This window comes from Arachis hypogaea, chromosome 13 (genome assembly GCF_003086295.3).
Source record: "Arachis hypogaea cultivar Tifrunner chromosome 13, arahy.Tifrunner.gnm2.J5K5, whole genome shotgun sequence".
Classification (NCBI taxonomy): domain Eukaryota; kingdom Viridiplantae; phylum Streptophyta; class Magnoliopsida; order Fabales; family Fabaceae; genus Arachis; species Arachis hypogaea.
This window is the reverse complement of record NC_092048.1, coordinates 9,896,621-9,905,030: the sequence shown is the minus strand read 5'-3', so window position 1 is coordinate 9,905,030 and position 8,410 is coordinate 9,896,621.

Sequence of the window (8,410 nt, the reverse complement as noted above, 5' to 3'; positions counted from 1 at the left end):
TTTTTTTAATGTTAATAGAGATTAAATTGAAAAAAAAAATTGACGTATAGAAACCAAATTAAAAAAAAATAGGGATCTAATTGAAAATTGGTAAAATTATAGGGACTTACAGAGTAATTAAATTTTTTATATTTTAATATATATTATTTTATAATAAATGTTTAATTTTATATTTTAATATATGGGAGACACTTAGATAAAGATGTCTAAAACGTCTTTTTTAAAGATGTTTTTTAGTAATTAAAATTTAACACATATAATCGATTAAACCGTGTTATTTTTGTTAAAATTAGGCTAAACAAATTAATTTGATCGAAAAAATGGTAAATCAAATCTTGAATTGGTCTAAATTAATATTATTTTTATAGAAGATAACTACAATACCCTTATTATAGAAAATGACTAGAATACTCGTATTATATATATTAATTTTGAGAATCTTAAATTCTAACTCTTTATTTCTCTGCCGTCATAGGGTTAGGATTTAAAGTTTATATATATATATATATATATATAAAATAGGGATATTATAGTCATTTTTATAAAAAAATATTAATTTAGACCAGTTCAAAATTTAATTTATTGATTTTTCGGTTAAATTGGTTTGTTTAGTCTAATTTTAATAAAAATAACACAGTTTAGTCGATTATATATATTGAATTTTAATTATTAAAAAATATTTTTAAAAAAAATATTTTTAATATCTTTATCTAAGTGACACCTTAATATATATCATTTTTGTTACATTTAGCATGTTTGTTAAAGGAAAAAGCATAGAGTTAATACACTTTATAAAGGGGCCACAAATTTTAGATTGTAACAACAAATCTTGAAGTATCATTAAAGACGAAGAAAGCAAGAGAAGAAAAGTAGAAGTTTTGTTTTGATAATAAAATAAAATATTATTTATACATTAAAATTAATCATTAATGTTATTTAATTTATTTTAAATATATGTTTTATATTTTAATATGTATTTTATATAAAAGACTGATTTTAATAGTTAATTTTATTAGTGTATATCAAAAATAAATTTCCTTAATTTTTTAAATTGTTTAATCAAATATAATTTTTTATATTAAGTATGTAAAAAAAATATTAAATAATAAAAATTTACACTTTATCAAATAATTGAAAAAAAAATTAAGAGAATCCTATGTATACTTAACATATTTCATCAGGACAACAACAAATTACGAGCTTTTAGTCATTCATTCAAAAAACATTAACATGTTTTTCTCTTTGAAAACTTTTACGGAAAATTCAAAAAAAAAAAAAAATCATCAGAAGTACGATTTTGCATAGAGGAATATCAAAGACGCAAAATATGGTGCCCCCAACCTCTAACAAGTGTCTAAAATAGGCCCTTTTTAATTTAAATAAAAAATAATTATTTATTCAAATAAATCAAAATAAAAAATTTTACTATTTTAAAGATTTAATTGTGTTTTCGATAGCAAAAAAAATAAAAACCTAAACTACAAAGATTGCGCAGGTGTTGATAGCAAAAAATTGTGTAGAAAAATTTCTCTAATTTCGTTTTCTATGTCAGGAAACTAATAACAAAATCGGTTCAACTAGGTATCTTTTAAAAATAGTCTTTTATTCAGTTTTTTATTATAATAGTTTAAAAATATTAAAACAAACACATCCAAATAAATTTGGTATCTTTTTAAAATTAAATACACATCCAAAATACAAACTAAATAAAATTGAAATTTAAAATTTAAATTTTAAAATTTTTATTTCGATTTTAAGATTTTTAATTACTAATTGATTATAATTTAAATACACATCCAAAAATAAAATTTTAGATTTATAATTTTGGATGTATTTCAAAAATATTTTATATATAACTTAATAATTTTATATGTGTTATAGTTGAAAAAAAACAATCATTTTAGATTTATAATTTTGGATGTGTTGCAAAAATATTTTGTATATAACTTAATATTTTTATATGTATTATAATTAAAAAAAATTAATTTTTATGAACGTACGATCTACATCTTCTTATAATAAGCACAATTATTTACCGTTGACTTACAAGTGTGTCAATTAATTATTTATTGTATAATTTTATAAATTTGGATGGATAAATAAATTATTTTGATATGAGTTTTGGATGTGTTAATAAAATAATTAGTATTCATTCTTATAATTTAGAAGTGTATTTTTAAATTTTAAATTTTACCTGTATAATTTTTGGATGTGTTCAAAAAGCACTTTGTGTGTAATTGTGTAATTTTGAATGTTTTGAATAAGAGAAAAAAAAAATTGGAGTTTAATTTATTTTGAAAACTTCATTGATATTTTAAAAATAAGTGCACAAAAAGTTGTTATAAGTTTTATAGTTTAGTTTGCGAAAAATCAATGCATTACAAGTTGTTACAAATTTTACGGTAACAAGTATAATAATAAATTAAATAAAAAAAATTATTCCTTAAAAATAGAAAATATGATTAATTAGAAAATTAAAATAATAAAATATTAAATTTAAAAACTGAATAAAAGATAATATTTAAAGGATGAGTAGCATTATTTTATTACGTTAGTAAATAATTTTTAGACTAAAAGAGAAAAAATATAATTAAAATTTTTTAGTTTGATTAAAAAATATCTTGTAAGCATATCTAACTTTTATATATATTAAATATAATAATATTTAATAGTATAGTATATTTTTTAACAATGACTCAAAATATTAACTCAAGTGAGCAAGATCAATCTAGGTCCATTGTCCGCATTTCAAATCTGAATTAGGTTCATTATCTTATGACTCAATGAAGATGAAGTCCATGTGTCCCATCTTAAATCGGTTCAAATTGAATTTCTGTTGTTAGTTAGAGATGGTAATGGATGCTCATGTGGATGCGGCATACTTTTATTCCCGTCCCTTGCTCCTATTTTTTAAAAAAATACCCTTCGTCCCCTCTCCATTTTCGTCGGAAGTTCCTCTTTAATTATTCCCTTAAGAAATGCAGACACCCATAGTTATCTATAGATATTTTTTAATTTTCTTTTAAATAAAAAAAGTCATAATATATTCATTATAATAAATAACATTTCAAAAAAATATAAAAACATCTTTCAACAAATAAGATAATTTTTTGGAACGAAACTGAGCGATGTAGTGACAAATTTAAGAGGCAGAGAAAGTGAGTTAGGGAGATGCAAAATCAAGACTAAGGATGTGTCTAGAAAAAAAGTGTTCGAATTGGAGACAAGAATTAAGGTTACTAAATTCAAAAATATATATATTAGAAAAAATCAGTAATTTTATATTCGCGTTTTTTAATAGATTTTATGGAGAAGGTAACTATGTCCCCGTCCATTTCATGTGAATAAGTTCTACAATACCACCCATGAAAATTTGACATATTTCTATTAAGTCCCAAATCGCGATTAATCCCTACGAATATTTATTTGGCTGTTTTTTTTTTTTTTTTATCATTTCAATTGTTAGCATTCGTCAGTTCATGACGTGGAATTATATCAACCACTTAGTCAATTCTTAGATAACCAAAGTCCAGATTATATTATTCTCATAAAATTACATGTATCTTATTATAATAATATTAATAAAAAATAAAATGTTTAAATACTAAATGAGTCACATTTTTCATATATATAACAATGACTAATATCACATTTTATAACTTATGAAATTATATTATAAACTATTGATAAGTTTGGATTATAAATATAAATTGAAAAAATTTAACTATAAATTTAAATGGCCTTATTTTTAAACTGTATAATTTAATAATATATATTAATTCTTCTAACTTTTTTAGTCTATGTTCCCCAATATATTGTTCCTTTAGAAATATTCAATTACATAAATATTATCTATTTCATTATACAATAGTCCAGAATCTTAATTATTTGGCTTCTAATACGAGGACCTCTATATTTTCAAGAATGTGATGAAATTTCTTTATCTATATCACCATGTTATAACAAAATACACCAACCTCTAAATGGAGATCGAAATCAATAACCAGGCCAAATGAAAAAAAAAAGCCAAATACATGAATGTCTAACTACTATGATACATAGATAAATGTGAAAGTACAATTACACAAGAATTTTTTTAAGCCATAATTTAAAATTCACCTATCTATTCTATCAATTAAACAACGCATTCGAACGTCTGTAGGCTGCTACGTAGACTTTTGAACACCTAAAAAATTCTCATTTTCTTTAGTGTAAGTCATGCAAATCTCCCAATTTATAGACTTCACCATGCTCTCAAGCTCATTAATTACCTCAGCAGTGTCTCGAATAATAAACATACTTTTGGGTCTCATAATTTGATCAATCTCAACTACAACAACTTGAAAATTGCACCTAAGAGACTAATAAATATATTAAAAAAATGACACAGATAATTATTGTTTGTTGATATGATCTGACAAACTATTGATTTTGATGAATAAGAAATAAAATAATTATACACATTTTCTTGAGTCTTGAAAACAGATGATCTGCATAGAGAAAGTCGTAGGATCTAGGATAAGTGCTAAACGATTTACACCAATCATGATACATGCCAAAAAGACCGCGTTTATATATAATATAGGAAGTGTATCTAGAGTATCTACTAAAACCACATTCATGACCTAAATATTCAAATCTTTTATAGTTGCAGCAAACCTGAAGACAAAAAAAAAATTATAAAAAAAGGTAGTGACAACGATAGATTTATATAATTCGGATTAACATTTCAAAAGTGATTTTTCTTACCCTCTGTAGATTTATCTTATATCCATAACATTTTGAATATTTGACCATTGAATTTCTATTCCAACATATTTTCAGTGCTCGTAGTCCATGTTAAAATTGTCAGGGATAGGCTTTTCAAAAATTTCAATTTGAGAACTTGTCAACCACATGGTCCATAAATACTGCATGGTTAATATATTATATATAGCTTTGAGTGGGAGTTGGAGGTCCAGTGGCTTGTATCCACGATAAGTCGATAGTTGCCTTCTTGCCACGACGTTTCATAGGGAAAAAAAAATTGTTGTAAAAACTATTAAACAAAAGAGTAATTGATAAAAAAATGAGATCATTTTCTAATATTTATGACCTTTTATAATGATAAAATAAAAGTTGAAGGAATAAAATTTTGTATTTTTATATTAAAAGTAGAATTTAATATTTATCTTAATAAAATTAAATAATGGATTAGTTATAATTAATATATTTAAATAAATAAAACAAATCAAATAAAAATATTTTTAAGAGTTAATCAAATCAATTAGTTAATACAAATAATTAGTATAATTGATTTGATTTGATTTAATTTATTGAATTAAAAAAAAAATCAAGAAATAGTTGATTAAATTTAAGTGAATTAAAAGGCAAATAGAGAAACACTCTTTTAGGAGACAATGATTTTCTTAACTAAATTAATTTGTGTTCATTATATTTAATTAGAATAAATAACAAATTATCTATTTTAATATGTACCTTATAAATTAATAAATTAAAATAATCGATATAATTAATTAATTGATATAAATTATAATAAATTGTGTGATATTTAAATATCTAATTAAATTAATTAGTTGATATAATTAATTTACTATAATGAATTATATTTAATAAGTTAAAAGAAATAAATTGAAAAATATTTTTAATAATTAATTGTTTGATATAATTTATAATAAATTGTGTGATCTTTAATATATAATCAAATCAATTAGTTGTTATAATTAATTCATCATAGTAACTTGTATTTAATAAGTTAAAAGAAATAAATAAAAAAATATTCTTAGAAATATATTACGTCAAGTCTATTATTAAATTATTAAATGTAGAAATTTAATTTTTATATAATAGAATAGAGTTTAAGAGAAAAAAGTTGAAGAATAAGAAATAGAAATAAGAAGAATGATAGTTAGAGATGTCATATTGTGCTAGGCTATTGTGGTATTTATAAAAAAGTTTTTGAACATTAATGTTTCTATTTTCGCAGGCATCAAGTCATAAAATATGGATTTGGATCTTCTAAAGTTTGAATTTCACTTTAGAGAGTAAAGTGTGATTTTCTACCATTAAATAGTTTCTCTTTCATATTTATTATTGGTCCCACCTATGAAATCAATGGTGAGAGATCACACTTTATTCTTTAAAGTGAAATTCAAACTTTAGAGGATCCAAATCCATAAAATATATATTCCATTTTTGCTATCACATGGTCTACGAAAGTAGGAGAAAATTTCTTCTCAATTTCGTTGGCTACATAGTCGAAAATGCTCTTCCATTTTTACTGTCAAGGAAAGCGAAAATGCTTCCCTGTCTTGGTAACAACAACAGTAAAATTGTGAAATCTTTTTTGCATAGTTTTTACTGTTAACACCTGCAGAATCTTTGTACTTTAGGTTTTTCCTTTTTATACTAGTGAAAATAAAACTAAATATTTAAATTAGTAAAATTGTGTATTTTAATTTATTTAAGTAAATAATTAGTTTATTTTAGAGTAAAATATACTGTTTTATTCTTAATATTTTTAAAAATTTTAAAAAATATTCTTAATATTTAATTTAATTCAATTTTATTCCTAACATTTAAAATAAATATTAATTTTATCATTTTCTTAAATTTTTTAATAATCAAAGTTGGTCAAAATAATTCTTTCCCTAATTATCCCTGTTATTACTCCCTTTCATCATCTATCATTCTCTCTCAACCCTCCTTCATCCTCTCCCACTGTGTCGGTGCACCACCGTCTTCGTCAATATTAACTATTTAACTTTAGAATCTCCATCTCAACATCACCTTACCTCTCCTTCGCCCCACCATTGTCACATCCATCATCTGTGAACATATTTCATTAATTTTGTAGACATGAAATACACATGTATCATTTTTAATTTATATAGATCTAAAAATATAATTATATATTGACAAAGTGTACCAAGTGTAGCATTTATTGTCACTAACTGTAATTTTTGTCATGGAATCTTTCAAAATATTTTTACATACAAACCATGATCAAGCTAAAAGTTGTCAAACAAATCAATAATTAATTCAATAATAATTCATATAATAACTTTATCCAAATTTAATACTAATTTTACATTCAAAATGTATACACAAAATAATATTTACATTGTAATTTAATTTTTCAAATGACAAACTTAATTAATTTCAACACAAAATATTATATCTCAATTAGAATTTTTTTTTGTAAAATATTTAACATAAACATCATGTTGACAAATAAGTTAGTAAATAATTAAATAATTAATTTTAAAATTATTTTCAATAATTGTAAAATTGATACAATACTAAAATTTAACTATAAATACAAAATTTATCTACAAACTAAAATTTAAGAGAAAAATTTTTATTCCACATATTCCAACTAACAAAGAGAATGGTGAATTTAATATCACAAACGTAACAATAATAATTTTAATACGTTAATCTTAACATTAATTGATATAATAAAATTTATATATCTAAAAATCTCAAATTCTATCTTATTTTAATTCTAAATTTTTAGATTTATTAATACTCATAACTATAACTATGACAAAAATTAAAGATATAAGTAATTATCAAACTAAAAAATTATTTTGATGTCTTAATAATTGTTAATATTTAAATTAAAAGTAATTTTTCTCTTCTTTAAATTTAGGCTATTTTAACAAAGTTTTGGAATAAGAACCTACCTAAGCGAACACAATTGATAGAGTATAATAGAATTAAAGTAGGAAAGTAGTAGTGAAAATAATCAAAGAAAAGTGTATGAAAATTTATTTTTTTAAAGAAAGAATAGCACGAAGAGGAGGAGGAGGAGACATCCCTCGGTGAGAAAAAATTGAGTGATATAAAATGTGTGTGCGCGCGCGCTGTTGGAGTGAAAAACATGGATAAAAGAGTTATGGACTTGGCCCACATACTCTCCTTTTTCTTTTGTTCTGAGGCCCTATAATAAATTTGAGAGTAAAGTATCGTTTTTGTCCCCAATGTTTGGGGTAAGTCCTATTTATGTCCCTAACGTTTAAATCGTCCTATTTGTATCCTTAACGTTTATAAAAGTGATTTAATGTTATCCTACTATCAATTATACTAACAAATCAAATTATATTTTTCAATTATTATCACTTGGATGTATTCATTCTCAATTAGGTCTCACTTGGATGTGTTCGATTTAATATTATACCCACTATTTGTGTTTAGATTTAATTATGTCCCTAGAAAAATGAATTATGTAAATGTTGTAGGAATTAGTTTCAACATTTGATGAGCTATTTTTTAAAGTAGATCATCGATTTTATCCCAGACATTTGTATTCTAACTTCAAGAAGAGATTTTTAAAACTCAAACTAAAGTGCTCATGATGTGTAATTGACGACGGGATAACATTGAATCACTTTTACAAACGTTAGAG